This window comes from Gymnogyps californianus, unplaced genomic scaffold, assembly GCF_018139145.2.
Source record: "Gymnogyps californianus isolate 813 unplaced genomic scaffold, ASM1813914v2 HiC_scaffold_44, whole genome shotgun sequence".
NCBI classification, from domain to species: domain Eukaryota; kingdom Metazoa; phylum Chordata; class Aves; order Accipitriformes; family Cathartidae; genus Gymnogyps; species Gymnogyps californianus.
In genome coordinates, this window is record NW_026114334.1 from 287,741 (window position 1) to 304,254 (window position 16,514).

Below are 16,514 nucleotides of genomic sequence, written 5' to 3' on the forward strand. Positions count from 1 at the left end.
TCCCTGACTGGCCGCCAGCCTGATGTAACCCCATTGACTCTGACTCTTTGACCCCAACCCATCAGCCAACTGCTCACCCAATGTATTAGGGACTTCTCTTATGACAAGCATTATGACAGCTGTATGAGGGACATTTTATCCAGAAGGATACTGTGAGAGACGGTTTCAAAAGCTTTGCTAAAATCCAAAAAACCCCACATCTACTGGCTTCCCTTGGGCAACTAGATGGGTGACCTTCTCATAAAAGGAAATTAACTTACTTAAACAGGACTTTCCCCTCGTGAACCCGTGCTGGCTACGACCAATGACTGCAGTCTCTCTCAAGTGTTTTTCAATAACTCCCAGAACAACCTTCTCCATAATTTTTCCAGGCACTGAAGGGAGGCTGACAGGCCTGTCATTACCAGGCTCTTCCTTCTTACCCTTCCTGAAATTGGGACAACTTTTGCTGGCTTCCACACAACTGGGACCTCTCCAGACTTCCAAGACCGTTGAAAAATAATGGAAAGAAGTCCCGCCATAACATCGGCCAGCTCCTTCAGTACCCTGGGATGAATCCCATTGGCCTCCATAGACTTATGTGCCTCCAGCTGGAGCAGCAAGTCTCAAACAAGTTCAGAGTTGGCTGGGAGCTTAGCATTCCCCAGTCAAGGTCTTCCAACACAGGGCTCTGGGGGTCCCAGGGCCCATCATCGGTGTGAAAGACAGAGGCAAAGAAGGCATTAAACATCTCTGCTTTCTCTACACCCCTATTTGTGAGGTGGTCGACCTCATCAAGTAACGGACCGACATTATCTCTGATCCTTCTTTGGTTGTTTAACATATTTTACGAAGCCCTTTTTGTTGTCCTTCACACTGCTGGCCAGCTTGAACTCTAGTTGAGCCTTGGCCACGTGAATTTTCTCCCTACAGTGGCAAAAGCAGCTCTGTAGTCCTTCCCTGTCACCCATCCTTCCTTTCAATGTCCGCACACTTTCCTCTTCTGCCTAAGTTCTAGAGGATCTCTGCTCAGCCAAGCCAGCCTTCTGCCCCGCTTGCTTGACTCCGACGCTTTCGAATTGCCTGCTCCTGCGCTCTTAAGAGATGGCTCTTAAAAAGGGACCAGCATTCATGGACCCCACTACCTTCAAGAGCACATTCTCAGGGGACCTTACTAACTAGTTCCTTCAGCAGCCCCAGCTCTGCTCTCCCCATATCCAGCGTCAAAGTTTTGCTGGCAGTTTTTCTCCTACTGACAATGATTTGAAACTCAACTACTTCATGGTCCATGTGACCCACACAGCCACCAAGCACCTCTTCACCAGGAGTCCCTCTCTCTTTACAAACAACACATCCAGGAGGGCACCTTTGCTTCTCGGCTCCCTTAGTACCTGCACCAAGAAGTTATCTTCAACATCCTGCAGGATTTTCCTGGACCTGTTTGGGTCTGCTGTATGATATTCCCAGTTGACGTCTGGGAAGTTAAAATTGCCCATAAGGACAAGGGCAGCTGATCGAGAGACATCCCTTCATTCCTTGTAGTTTAATTCATCAGTGTGGTCATCCTGGCTGGGTGGTCGATAGTAGACTCCCACAACAACAGCCGCTTTATTTGCTTTTCCCTTAATCCTTACCCAGAGGCTCTCGACCCTGTCGTCGCCAACTGCAAGCACCATACAATCCAACCCCTCCCTTATATACAGCACCACCCGCCCGCCTCACCTGCCCTGCCTAGCCCTCCACAAGAGCCTAGAACCGGCCATCACGCCACACCAGTCACAGGACTCTTCCCACCAGCTTTCGCTTAGGCCAATGACGTCGTAGCTCTGGGACTGGGCCAAAGCTTCTAGCTCCTCTCCTTTATTCCTCATGCTCCACGCATTAGCATAGAGACATTTCAAATGTGTTCCAGTCTACTCAGCACATCGTGGAGCATGCTGAAGGACCTTGCTAGCACACTGTCCCTCACACGCTGGTGTGCCGCCCCAGGGCTTATCACTAGCGAGCCTTGTTTTATCCCCTTCCCCTTCAAATCTACTTTAAAGCTCTTTCAATAAGCCCTGCTAACTGGGTTTTTTAACAACATCAACGGCTCTGGAAGCTGCTACAGATGCCCACCACTACACAAGGACAGCACATTCAAGTGCTACCCTCCCACAACACCTTTCCCAAAACAACAGGGAAAAGGTTCATCAGACAATATTCAGCACTCTGCATCTCACCAGCTCTTACCAACACATTTCCTACGTCACTCAGGCAGCAGCACAAGGGTCTCTCCCTGCTGAGATACATTCACAACCTCAAAAGAATCCCATTCCACTGCACTGAAAGGCAAGAAGGGAATGACTGGGCACAAGGCTATGCAGAACTTCTGGAGCTCCTGACAGGATTCCGGCCAAGTAGCACTCTCTGCCACAGCTCTTCTTGAGGTTTTTCAACTGGCATCCTCTTTCCCGTGCCCTGGGAAGCAGGATCTCCAGTTAAGCGGACATGCTCCACCTCTTCCCCAATGACACAGTCTGTGTTCTGACCCACATCTCCATTTCCTCAGGCAAGACTCTTCCCGCTCAAGGTCACCCTCCCATGATGGATCCCTCCAATGGAAGTCATGCCCTTCTGTGACAGAAGGCCTCCAACTCCAGACCCTTGGGAGCCTGCAAAAGGATCCTGGGCAAGAACACTTCATGCCCATCCTGCCTCAGGCTTTCCTCTAGGCATCCTCCATTCCCCACTCCGACACATGCGTTCTCAAGACAAGCACATCATCTCCCATTGCTGTCTTCTCATGACATGGCCCATGTCTTCCCTAGGATTTCCAGTTCCCGCAGACAAGTCCTCCCACTGCTCACAATCACTCGTCACAGCAAGAAACAGCCAGGCCCTACTCATGCCACGTCCAACATTCACCTCTGCAACATGCCACAGTTTCCTTTCCCACCTCAAGCTTGCAGACCCTTCCATCAATGACACCACCATAAAATTCACACAGATGGTATCATATACACGGTGTCCCACACGCTCTCTGCTGCTGACCTGTCATGTTTGGCAAGGCTTCAGCTATCTCAGATGGAAATGTGGCAGAGCTGGGAGCAATACTCACACAAAGAAAACACCATGACTCTTTCACTTAGAACATCTCCTTGATGCCCAACACATCCATTCCATCAAATGGATTGGGGTCCCTCCCCCATATCTCCTTGCTGCTGCCTGCTCACACTCTGCCTGGAAGCAGCAGGAAAGGAATGAGAGCAGGCAGCGGTGCTTTGCTGCTCCAAACCTAAAGGCATTACAATCCAGGCAACATCCATCAATCCAACATAAAGATACCACGACCGAACAGGAACAAAAGTACAGCTGTCTCTCGAACACATCCACTTTAGGTGGCAGCGACTTCCCTCTAGCATCGCTGCTTGCTTCTTCAGAAAAGACACATTTTCAGGGGAGGGGAATTGGTGAAAAAGAACATAGGAAATGAAAAAGAACATATGGAGGGTTGCAAAGCCACTCACTGCCTCGCAGAATCTTCCCAGATGCGTCAACTTCACCCTGAATGCTTTTGCCTTTTCACAAATCTCAGATGGAAACACCACAGAGCTGCACATAAGAACGGAGTTCTTCAGGATTCTGTGATTAGAGCTGTGACAGCTCTGATCCCAGTCCACAGGGGTTTTTTTCTTTCAGAAAAACACACCAAATGCTGAAGCACAAGTGGTCTCACGATGTCAACTGGGTGAGAGAATTGCTACGATGGAAAAACAGAGCTGTGTTCCTGTGCAGGGTTTGGTGTGTACGTGCACATATCTGAAGGAGTTAATAATGACAAGACGACACACCATCTCCTCCATGGCCACCTCTGCAAGTGCACAAGTAGGGGAAGCTGAGCGCACAAAGATTAAACCCACCTCCTCATGTGCCCTTACAAATCCTGCCTGAGGAGGTTGCCGTGATGGCAACACCAACAGCTGTGCAAGCTCCTGTAGATGCCCACCACTCCACAAGGACAGCACACTGAAGCACTATCCTCCCACAACATCTTTCCCAAAACACCAGGGAAAGTATTCATCACTCTGCATGTCACCCCCTCTTACCAGCACATTGCCTTCGGCAGGCAGGCAGCAGCACAAGGGTCGGCCTCTGGTGCAAGGTACTCATAACCTCAACAGACATCGTGGGCATTTCAGTACCACACACTGTCTCAAGATCCAGAAGCCTCCAACTCCAGACCCTCGCAGCATGGGAAAAGATCCTGGGCAAGAACACTTCGTGTCCATCCTGCCTCAGGCTTTCCTCTAGGCATCCTCCATTCCCCACTCTGGGACATGCATTCTCAAGACAAGCACATCATCTCCCATTGCTGTCTTCTCATGACATGGCCCATGGTCTTCCCAACGATTTTCAATTCAGACAAGTCTTTCCACTGCTCAAGGTCACCCTTCACATGAGCAGATGCCCAAGCCCTACTCGGTGCCACTGCCACATTCACCCCTGCGACATGCCACTATTTCCTTTCCCACCTCAGGGCTCACTCCAGCATTTCCAGACCCTTCCCCTGCTTGTAGCGATGGTGTCAGGGTAGCTCTAATGGCAGTGGGCATTGATTTCCTTCTGTGAGAGAACAAACCGAATGCCGACGAGCACAGCACTGTAATGGATGATACCTAATGCATAGGACAATGTGGGGTTTTTTTAAGAGAAGGTTTCCAAGTCTTCTATAAGGCTCTCAATGCTGATCCAAATATTGAAGACTAGCAAAACAGGCCAGCCTACATCACACCACGTCACTTCTCCAGACAGGAACGGAAGTCGATAGCACGATTTGGCGGCGTGGGAAAAAGAAAAAGAAAATTCCCGTTTTCTCACACCTACCTTGCGTCACACTCCTCTCCCTGAACACTTTAGCTACTAAGTAGAGTGATAGCATACTTGGAAAAACAACAGAGGAAAAGTCCGCAAAGCCTTCCCCACTTTCTTAATGATTCTGGTGGGAGAATGAAAAGGGAGAGATTACTCCACGGGGAGAGAAAACCCTGAAGCCTCAATTGTCACCTCGCATCACGGCTCTTGCAGGGGACAATCACACAGGAGGAGGACAGACTTTTCCACAAGAAAACTTTCCACATCTCATACCAGCACAATCAGCACTCTGCAACGCGAATAAGGCACCAAATAGCGCCTGGGCACTGTCACCATCACAGCCTGCCTGTCTTGCACTCCTTCAGCAAGCTCGCGTGCAAACGCTACACACCCCCAAGCAAGAGCGTCTCGAAAGCTGATGTCGTGGCACCTCTCATCGCAGTCGGCAGCGATTTTACTCTACGGGAGAACAGCTCACACCCACAGCAGCAAACCTCAGCTGCCGACGGTAACCGCCGCGGCTGCGGCAGTACCGCTAGTTTCCCCCCACAGCGAGAGCCGAGGGGCTCCGGCAAGGACGCGGAGGCAGATGCAAAGGTGCCGTGAACACCCTTGAGCACCCGCCAAGCACCCACCGCCCGCAGGCCCGCGGGCTGAGCCCGCCTCCCACCAGCGCCTGCCCAGGCGGCGGGCCAGAACGAAGACCGCGAAGAAGGGCGGAGGGAGACCGAGAAGAAGGGCGAAGGGGCGAGAGGCCAGAAAGGGAGGGCCACTGACCGTGTCCAGGAGAGCGGGCGGCTCCGGCTGCGTCTCCTTCGCCGCGGGGCCGGGCGGCGGCGGAAGTTGGGGCTGAAAACCATCAGGTCGCTCTTGCCCGCGCCGTCCGCCACGCACAGGCTCCGGCTCTGGCGCTGCGAGTACGACCAGCTCCCACTTCGCTGGCGCACACCAGCGTCGCCGGCCCGGGCCCGACACCACGGCCGCCCGCGGCGACCACCGCGACGCCCCGTACAGCACCACCGCCAGCACGAACACGCTCGACACCGCGCAGATGGCCACCACCAGCCACACGTTCGTCGCCGACGCCGACGCCGCAGCCGCCGCCGCGCCGCCCTCCGCGCCCGCCGCCGGCCGCAGCCCCGCTCCCGACGACGACGACGACGACGACGAGGAGCCCGCGGCCGCCAGCGCCGCCTCGGCGCCCTCCACCAGCGACACGCTCAGCGTGGCCGTGGCCGAGCGCGCCGGCTCCCCGTGGTCCCGCACCACGATCACCAGCCTCTGCCGCGGGCCGTCCGCCTCCTCCAGCGCCCGCGCCGTGCTCACCTCGCCGCTGTACAGCCCCACGCGGAACGGGCCCTTCCCCGCGGCTCCCACAGCTCGTAGCGCAGCCACGCGTTGTAGCCCGAGTCCGCGTCCACCGCCCGGATCTTCGCCACCACCTGCCCCGCCGGCGCCCCCCACGCCGCCCACGCCCACAGCGCCCCCGAGCCCGGACCCGACGACGACCAGCCCGACGCCCCGGGCCCGGCCCGACGCCCGGCGCCGGCAGCAGCGCCGGCGCGTTGTCGTTCTCGTCCACCCACGAAGAGCTGCACCGTGGCGTTGCCGCACAGCGGCGGCTCCCCCGCGTCCACCGCCCGCACCTCGAACTCCAGCACCTGCACCTCCTCGTAGTCCAACGGACGCAGCGCCCACACGCGCCCGCTCTCCGCGTCCACCGACACGTAGCTCGACGCCGCCCGCCACCCCCCGCCCGCCCCCGCGCCCCCGCCCACGCCCTCCGCCACCGAGTACCTCACGCGCCCGTTCCCCGCCTCGTCCGCGTCCCGCGCCCACAGCCGCGCCAGCTCCGCGCCCGCCGCGTTGTTCTCCCGCGCCAGCACCGTGTACACGGCCTGCGCGAACGCCGGCGCGTTGTCGTTCACGTCCGACACCGGCACCCGCACCCCGCGGCTGCCGCGCAGCGGCGGCGCCCCGCGTCCTCCGCCCGCACCTCCACCTCGTACTCCGACACCCGCTCCCGGTCCAGCGCCTCCCGCAGCACCAGCGAGTACGAGCCCGCGAACCTCGCCACCAGCCCGAACGGCGCCGGCGGCCACACCGCGCACCGCACCCGCCCGTTCGCCCGAGTCCCGGTCGACACGCTCAGCAGCGCCACCACCGTCCCCACCGACGCGTCCTCCGGCACCGGCACCGACAGCGACGTCACCCACACCTCCGGCGCGTTGTCGTTCACGTCCACCACCTCCACCACCACCTTGCAGTGACCCGACAGCGGTGGGTTGCCCTGATCCGCTGCATCCACTTGCAGGCGATAGAGACCAACAACCTCAAAGTCTAAGTCACCCCTAAGACGGATCTCTCCGCTGTTTCTGTCGAGCTCGAAAACGTCTCCTCCATCCTGCGGGAACACCTTCTGGAGAGAATACGAGATATTCCTGTTCGTCCCCTCATCCAGATCCGTGGCGTTTAGTCTGATCACTAAAGTGCCGCGTTCCGTATTTTCCGGCAGCTGCACTTTATACACCGACTGGTTGAACTGGGGCGCGTTGTCGTTCGCATCCAGCACCGAGATCACCAGCTCCATCGTGCCCGTCAGCGACGGCCGGCCCCCGTCACTCGCCGTCAACACCAACCGGTGCACAGGCATCGTCTCGCGGTCCAGAGATTTCGCGAAGCACCAGGAATAAGGACTCATCGTCTTCCTCGGTTTTCCGCAGATCCAGAGAGAAGTGGTCGCTGGGGCTGAGTGTATAGGAGAGCTGCGCGTTGGCTCCGATGTCTGCATCCGACGCGCCCTCCAGCGGGAACCGAGAGCCGGGAGGGAGTTCTCCGATAAACTGAGGTTTTTCCGGGCGGCGGGGAAGAGCGGGGCGTTGTCGTTGATGTCGGTGACCTCCAGCTCCACGTGGAAGACGCGCAGCGGCCGCTCCACCAGCACCTCCAGCCGCAGGGCGCACGGCGCGCTCTTCCCGCACAGCTCCTCCCGGTCCAGCCGCGAGCTCACCACCAGCGCCCCGCTCGCCCCGCTCACCTCCACGCTCGCCCGCCGGCCTGCGCCACCAGCCGCAGCCGCCAAGCCTCCGCCTCGCCCGCCTCCAGGCCCAGGTCCTGCGCCAGCGGCCCACCACCGTCCCGGCCTTCGCTTCCTCCGGCACCGAGTACCGCACCTGCCCGACGCCCAACGCCCACCCCGCCTGCAGCAACAGCACCCGCACCACCGCACCCCAAACACACGCCCATCGCTGCCGCCGCCGCCCGGCCGGCCGGCACCCGGGCCCCGCACGGCTCCCCGCGCCGCCCGGACGCACCGCCTCTCCTGCCCGCCCCGCGCCGCCCCCCCGCGCTCACAGCCGGGCTCTCCGCCGCACCGGCGCGGAGCCGCCTCGCCGCTCCGCCGCCGTTTCTGAGCCTGCAGCGACACCCTGTGCTGCTCCGCCGCCTCACACGCTCCCCACCAGCGCCCGCGCCGCTCATCTCCTCTCTCCTCTCTCCCTGCCCTTCGCCTCTCCTTTCTTCTCTCTCTCTCTGTTTCGTTTTCCTTCCTCGCTTGCTCGCTCTTTGCTTGCACAGATTCCTTCCTTCCTTCTTCCTCTTTCTTTCTGCCTTTCTCTTCTTCTTTTCTCTTTCTTCCTTCCTTCAGTGCTCTCTCTCTTTGTTCGTTTCTTTCTTCCGTTCTCTTTCCTACTTTCTTTTCTTTTCTTTTCTTTTCTTTTCTTTTCTTTTCTTTTCTTTTCTTTTCTTTTCTTTTCTTTTCTTTTCTTTTTTTTTCTTTTTCTTTTCTTTCTACTATCTTCTCTTTCCTCCGTCTTCTTCGTCTTTCTTTTGTTCTGTCTCCGTTTTCTCTTCCTTCTTCTTTGCGATCTTGCCCTGCTGTACCTTGTTCTTGCCTCCTGCGCCGCGGCGGCGACGACGACCGTCAAAGACTGAGCCATCAGCGCTAATTACGGGCCATCAGCGCCGGAGCGCGGTACTCTAACCAAGGCGGAGGCTCTTAGGGATCAGCTCCCTTCAGCGTCTACAGAGAACGTCAGTGCACCCTGGTAACCTCCTCTATCGTCTCTGCTTTCTCTTTTTTGTCAGCTTCCTTCCTTAATTGCTTGCTTCTTCCTTTCTTCCTTTCTTCCCTTCTTCCTTCCTTCTTTTCTTCCTTTCGTCTCTCCCCCCCCCCACCTTTCTATGAACAGAGATAACGTCGGTGCATGCTAGTAAACCCGTTTAATGGTTCATCCGTTATCTTCTTTCTCTCCAGTGTTCTTTCCTTCCCTCTCTGCTTTCTCTTCTTTCCCCTTTTTATCCTTCTCTTCTCTTCTTTTCCCTGTTCTTCCCTCACCATCTCATCTTCTTCCTTCTTTGCCTCTTCTCTCCCTCGTTTAACACGTCTTCTCTAGGACTACATCACTCTCGCAATGGAGCATGGACACGCCCCTTTGTAAAAACTCTCATTCCTCTTCCTCACCACTTCTCATCAAGCCTTGCACAGGGTCCCCGAGTACCGAGGATACTGTGGTCCTCAACTCCAAGCAGCGTGTAGAGATAACGTCGGTGCATGCTGGTAATCTCCTCTATCATCTCGTCCTTCCTTTCTCTTCTTGCTCTCTCTCCTTCTTCCGTGCTGGCTTTTTACTTGCATACATTCCTTCCTTCTCTCCTCCTTTCTCTTCCGTTCTCTCCTCCTTTCTCTTTCCTTTCACCTTTCTTCTCTTTCCTCTTTCTTTGCCTTCTCTTCCTTCACTTCCTTTTTCTTTCCTGCCTCGCACTACCCTCCCTTGCCTCCCCTTCTCTTCTGCTTTCCGTATTTCTGCTTTCTTTTCCCCTTTACGAAAATGTTTTCTAAATGTCTACATCCTTCTTGCCGCGTAGCACCGAAATGCCCTTGGACAAGAGCTCTCATGGTGGCCTGACACCCCTCCGGACAGGGAACAACATTCCTGCTTTCCTCCGGTCGATGCAAGACAGACCAGAGGATCAGAACAGAATCCACCACCCTCTGAAACACAAGACCAAGCCCCAGCTACTTCCACATCCCTGCAAACAGGCTCCAATGAGTCCAAACAACCCAGGCGAGTCTTTCCTTCAGGGACTCAAACCCATCACAGCCCAGCATGACAACCCTCCAGGAAGGATGAAAAAGCACGGGGCAACCACAGCTCCCGAGCACTCTTCATATACCTCAGTGAAGAGCTATTCTTCTGGCCTCCTTTTCCACCTGCATGACAAATGGCAAGCTCTTGCTTCTCCTTTCAGGCAGGCATGCACTGCCAGAACACCACACCAGGAACCTCTGTACCCAGGGACTTCAAGGTCCCCATGGAATACCTCTCACTCATTAGCATCATCCACCCGTCAAAAGCCATGAAGGAAACACCACGGCACTTTCACTGAGAACATCCCCTCGACTCCCAACACATCCACACCGAGAAATGCAGTAGGGTCCCTCCTCCATCCATGCTTGCTGTCACTGCCTCACACTGTGCCTGGAAGCAGCAAGAAAGGAATGAGAGCAGGCAGTGGTGCTTGCTGCTCTCATAGAATCACAGAATCATGCAATATTGCAAGTTGGAAGGACCCGTAAGGATCACCGAGTTCAACTCCCAGTCCAGGCAACATTCCACCTTTCCAACATGAAGATACCACAACTAAGCAGGAAGAAAAGTACAGCTGTCTCTCAAACATATCTTCTTTAGGTATGAGCGACTTCCCTCTAGCATCACTGCTTGCTTCTTCAGAAAAGCAACATTTTCAGGGGTGGGGAATTGGTTCTAAGGGACATTTTCCCTTAACGTTATCAGAGATTTCTGGGAAGAGGACAGAAAAAAATGACCCACGTTTGGCAAAAGCCTTGAATCCCTGGACAGTGCGCAGTGCTCCCTTATGCGCTTCTATCACGGGGGAAGCAGGAGCAACGCCTGAAAGCTAAGGACATTCTCTCAACATCAAGCCTCAGCTCAGGGACTGGAAAAGCCATCCCCCCACGCTCATGGCCAACTGCCTGAAACTCTGCCACCCGACAGCAGCTGCCAAAATTCAGCAGTCTGCATCTCATCCACTGTTACCGACACACTGCCAATGTGAGAGAAGGGGAAAAAAACAAAAAAAGATGGAAGTTTCTGGTAAGAGGAGAGAAGAAAACCAAAGGATCCCATTCCCCTGTATTGAAACGCAAGGCTTGCCAACTTCTTGAATAGGGAGAGCACTTCTTCCATTCCCTAGCAAGACTAAGAGCAGAGACATAACCAAGGAGAGGTTCAGAGAAGGCTGGCCAATTTTGATTGACATTTGGAAAAGCTTCTGTTGGACCAACACCATTCCCCGTCAAAAACAAGTGATCAAAGGTGTCTATGGCAGATGTCTTCACATCTGGCAGGAAGAGCACAGAGAACACTGAGGCGCAAGGATATGCAGTACTTCAGGAGGTCCTGAGACAATCCCAGGCGAGCAACCCTGTGCACCGGGCATCTTCCTGACGTTTTCTACTGGAATCCTCTATCCCAAGCCCTGGGAAATGAGATCTCCAGCTAAGCAGACATTCTCCAGTTCTTCACCAATGACACAGTCCATGACGCATAGCATCTCCATTTCATCAGGGAAGACTCTTCCCCACTCAAACTCACCCTCCCCGTGATGGATGCCCCACGCCCTACTCCGTGCCACTCGGAGGATCGCTCCAATAGAGTTCCAAAAGATTCTGTGATTAGAGCTGTGACAGCTCTGATCCCAGTCCACACGGATTTTATTCTTTGAGAGAACCACACCAAATGCCGAAGCGCAAGAACACTCACCATATCAACTGGGTGGGAGAATTGGTACCACAGAAAACCAGAGCTGGGCTGCTGTGCAGGGTTGGCCTGTACTTGCACGTGTCTCAGTTGAGCATGACAAGGGGACACACCACCTCTACCGAGGCCATCTGTGCAAGTGCACAAGTACAGGGCATCAAGCACACAAAGATTACGCCCACCCCCTCATCACATCCGCTTACAAATCCCGCCTGACGAGGAGCAAGGAACCATCATGGCAACATCAACGGATGGGGAAGCTACTATGGATGCCCACCACTACACAAGGACAGCACGTTGAAGCGCTACCCTCCCACAACACCTTTCTCAAAACAAGCAGGAAATGGTTCATCAGACAACGTTCACCAGTCTGCCTCTCATCTCCGCTTACCAACACATTGCCTACGGCAATCGGGCAGCAGCACAAACAACTCTCTCTGGTGGGAGATCTTCATAACCTCAAAGGACACTGTGGGCATTTCAATACCATGTGACTATCTCAAGATCCAGAAGGCCTCCAACTCCAGACCCTTGCAGCATGGCAAAGGATCCTGCGAAAGAACACTCTGTGCCCATCTTGCCTCAGGCTTTCCTCTAGGCATCCGCCATTCCCCAGTCTGCAACATGCGTTCTCAAGACAAGCACACTATCTCCATTCTTGTCTGAACACATGGCCCATGGTGTTCTCAAGCATTTCCACTTCCCTCAGACAAGCTCAAAGTCACCCTTCACATCAGCAGATGCCCAGGCCCTACTCAGTGCCACTGCTACATTCACCTCCATGAACATGCCACACTTTCCTTTCAGTCTGGCTTTTGTGGACCCTTCCATCAATGAGAGCACCACAGAAAAACATGCAGATGGTATCGCATACACGGTGTCCAGCACACTCTCCGCAGCTTACCTTTCATATCTTGTACTGCTTCAGCAATCTCAGATGGACATCTTACACACCTGGGACCAATACTATTTCCAAAGAGCATCATAGAATCATTTACGTTGGAAAAGACCCTTGAGACCGTCGAGTCCAACCATTAACCCAACACTACCAAGTCCACGACTAAACCATGTCCTGAAGCACTATGTCTTTTAAATACCTCCAGGGATGGTGACTCAACCACTTCCCTCGGCAGCCTGGTCCAATGCCTGACAACCCTTTCGGTGAAGAAATTTTACCTCATATCTACTCTAAACTTCCCCTGGCGCAACTTGAGGCCATTTCCTCTCGTCCTGTCACTTGCAACAACCTATCACAAACAACCCCCGTTCCCTCAGCTGCTCCTCATAAGTCTTGTTCTCTAGACCCTCCACCAGCTTCGTTGCTCTTCTTTCAACACCCTCCAGCACCTCCATGTCTTTCTTGTAGTGAGGGGCCCAAAACTGAACACAGTATTCGAGGTGCGGCCTCACCAGTGCCGAGTACAAAGGCATGATCACTTCCCTAGTCCTGCTGGCCACACTATTTCTCATATAAGCCAGGATGCTGTTGGCCTTCTTGGCCACCTGGGCACACTGCCGGCCCATATTCAGCCGGCTGGCAACCAACACCCCCAGGTCCTTTTCCTCCGGGCAGCTTTCCAGCCACTCTTCCCCAAGCCTATAGTGTTGCCTGGGGTTCTTGTGACCCAAGTGCAGGACCTGACACTTAGCCTTGTTGAATCTCACACAATTGGCCTCGGCACATCGATCCAGCCTGTCCACACCCCTCTGCAGAGCCTTCCTACCCTCAAGCAGATCAACACTCCTGCCCAACTTGGTGTCGTCTGCAAACCTACTGAGCATGCACCCGATCCCCTCATCCACATCACTGATAAAGATATTAAACAGAACTGGCCCCAATACTGAGCCCTGGGGAACACCACTGGTGACCGGCCACCAACTGCATTTAACTCCGTTCACCACAACTCTTTGGGCCCAGCCAGACAGCCAGGTTTTTACCCGGCGAACAGTACACCCGTCCAAGCCATCAGCAGCCACTTTCTCCAGGAGAATGCTGTGGGAAACGGTGTCAAAGGTTTTTACTAAAGCCCAGGTAAACAACATCCACAGCCTTTCCCTCATCCACTAAGCCAGTCATCTTGTCAGAGAAGGAGATCAGGTTAGTCAAGCAGGACCTGCCTTCCATAAATCCATGATGTCGGGACAGCTCTAATGACAACATGGCTTCACTAAGGGCAAATCGTGCCTGATAAATTTGGTGGCCACCTACGACGGGGTTACAGCATTGGTGGATAAGGGAAGATGCCTGACATCATCTACCTGGACTTGTGCAAAGCATTTGATACTGTCCCGCCACAACATCCTTGTCTCTACAAGGGAGAGACATGGATTTGACAGGTGGACCATTTGGTGGATAAGGAATTGGCTGGATAGTCACACTCAAAGAGTTGTGGTCAACGGCTCGATGTCCGGGCAAAGACCAGTGACGAGTGGTATCCCTCAGGGGTCCGTATCGGGACCAGTATTATTTAACAACTTTGTTGGGGACATGGGGGGATTGAGTGCACCCTCAGCAAGTTTGTGGATGACACCAAGCTGAGTGGTGTGGTTGACCCTCTAGCAGGAAGGGATGCCATCCAGAGGGACCTTGACAGGCTAGAGAGGTGGGCCCATGCAAACCTCATGAAGTTCAACAAGGTCAAGTGCAGGGTGCTGCACCTGGGTTGGGGCAATCCCAAACATGGATACCAGCTGGGCGATGAGTGGATTGAGAGCAGCCCTGCCACGAAGGACTTGGGGCTATTGGTGAACGAAAAACTGAATATGAGCTGGCAATGTGTGCTCAAAGCCCAGAAAGTCAATCGTGTCCTGGGCTGCATCAAAAGAAGTGTGGCTAGCAGGTCAAAGGAGGTGATTCTCCCCTCTACTCCACTCTTGTGACACCCCACATGCAGTACTGTGTTCAGCGCTGGGGCCCCCACCATAAGAAAGACACGGACCTGCTCGAGCGGGTCCAGAGGAGGGCCACAAAGATCATCAGAGGGCTGGAGCACCTCCCCGATGAGGACAGGCTGAGACACTTGGGGTTCTTTAGCCTAGAGAAGAGAAGGCTCCAGGCAGACCTTACAGCGGCCTTCCACTACTTAAAGGGGGCCTACAGGAAAGATGGGGAGGGACTCTTTATCAGGGAGTGTAGCGATAGGACAAGGGGAAACGGTTTTAAACTGAAAGAGGGTGGATTCAGATGAGATATTAGGAAGAAATTCTCTACTGTGAGGGTGGTGAGACACTGGAATAGGTTGCCCAGAGAAGTTGTGGATGTCCCATCACTGGAAGTGTTCAAGGAAAGCTTGGACAGGGCTTTGAGCAACCTGATCTAGTGGAAGATGTGCCTGCTCACTGCAGGGGGGTTGGAACTAGATGATCTTTAAGGTCCCCTCCAACCCAAACCATTCTATGATTCTATGATCATGGCAACATCAACAGCTGTGGAAGCTGCTATGGATGCCCACCACTACACAAGGACAGCACGTTGAAGCGCTATCTTCCCACAACATCTTTCCCAAAGCAGGAGTGAAAAGGTTCATCAGACAGTCTTCAGCTGTCTGCATCTCGTCTCCTCTTACCAACACATTGCCTACGGCAATCAGGCAGCAGCACAACGCACTGTCTCTGGTGGGAAGTATTCATAACCTCAAAAGACATTGTGGGCATTTCAGTACCACACACTGTCTCAAGATCCAGAAGGCCTCCAACTCCAGACCCTTGGGAGCCTGGGAAAAGATCTTGGGCAAGAACACTCCATCCCCATCCTGCTTCATACTTTCCCCTAGGCATCCTCCATTCCACAGTCTGCGACATGCATTCTCAAGACAAGCACATCATCTCCCATTACTGCCCTCTTATGACATGGCCCATGGTCTTCCCAAGGATTTCCAGTTCCCTCAGTTCACATCAGCAGATGCCCAGGCCCTGCTCAGTGCCACTGCCACATTCTCCTCCGCAACATGCCACTGGTTCCTTTCCCACCTCAAGGCTCACTCCAGCTTTTGCAGGCCCTTCCGTCAATGACAGCACCATGAAAAAAACATACGGATGACATCACATACATGGTGTCCAGTGCACTCTCCACTCTTTCTATAGGTGACGTTAGCATAGCTCTAAATGGCAATGGCATTGATTTCATGCTGTGGGAGAACAATCCAAATGCTGACGAGCACACCACTGTAACAGATTATATCGACTGTGCAGGAGGATTCGGGTTTGGGTTTTGTTTTTGGAGGGGTGTCTTTGTCTGGTTTTGATTCTTTGTATATTATCACGAAAACAAGATTTCTAGGTCTTTTGTAACTGTGTGGCTGCTGATGCAAATATTGAAAGAACATCAAAACAGGCCAGCATACGTCACGCCACTTCTCTGGCCAGGACTGCTACTCCGCAACCTGGGCGAGGGGAGAAGCAGGAAAAGAAAAAGAAAATTCCCGTTTCTCACACCTACCTTGCGTCACACTCCTCTCCCTGAACACTTTATTCTACCAAGTAGAGTGACAACATACTTGGAAAAACAACAGAGGAAAAGTCCGCAAAGCCTTCCCCACTTTCTTAATGACTCTGGTGGGAGAATCAAAAGGGAGAGATTACTCCACGGGGAGAGAAAGCCCTGAAGCCTCAATTGTCACCTCGCATCACGGCTCTTGCAGGGGACAATCACACAGGAGGAGGACAGACTTTTCCACAAGAAAACTTTCCACATCTCATACCAGCACAATCAGCACTCTGCAACGCGAATAAGGCACCAAATAGCGCCTGGGGCACTGTCACCGTCACAGCCTGCCTGTCTTGCACTCCTTCAGCAAGCTCGCGTGCAAACGCTACACACCCCCAAGCAAGAGCGTCTCGAAAGCTGATGTCGTGGCACCTCTCATCGCAGTCGGCAGCGATTTTACTCTACGGGAGAAC

At 54.0% G+C, this 16,514-nt stretch overlaps 1 pseudogene; it reads right to left on the reverse strand.

Moving 5' to 3' along the window:
- Window positions 1-1,508: 1,508 nt before the first annotated feature.
- LOC127028834 (protocadherin alpha-2-like) lies at window positions 1,509-9,408 on the reverse strand (annotated as a pseudogene).
- Between the last annotated feature and the right edge of the window lie 7,106 nt (window positions 9,409-16,514).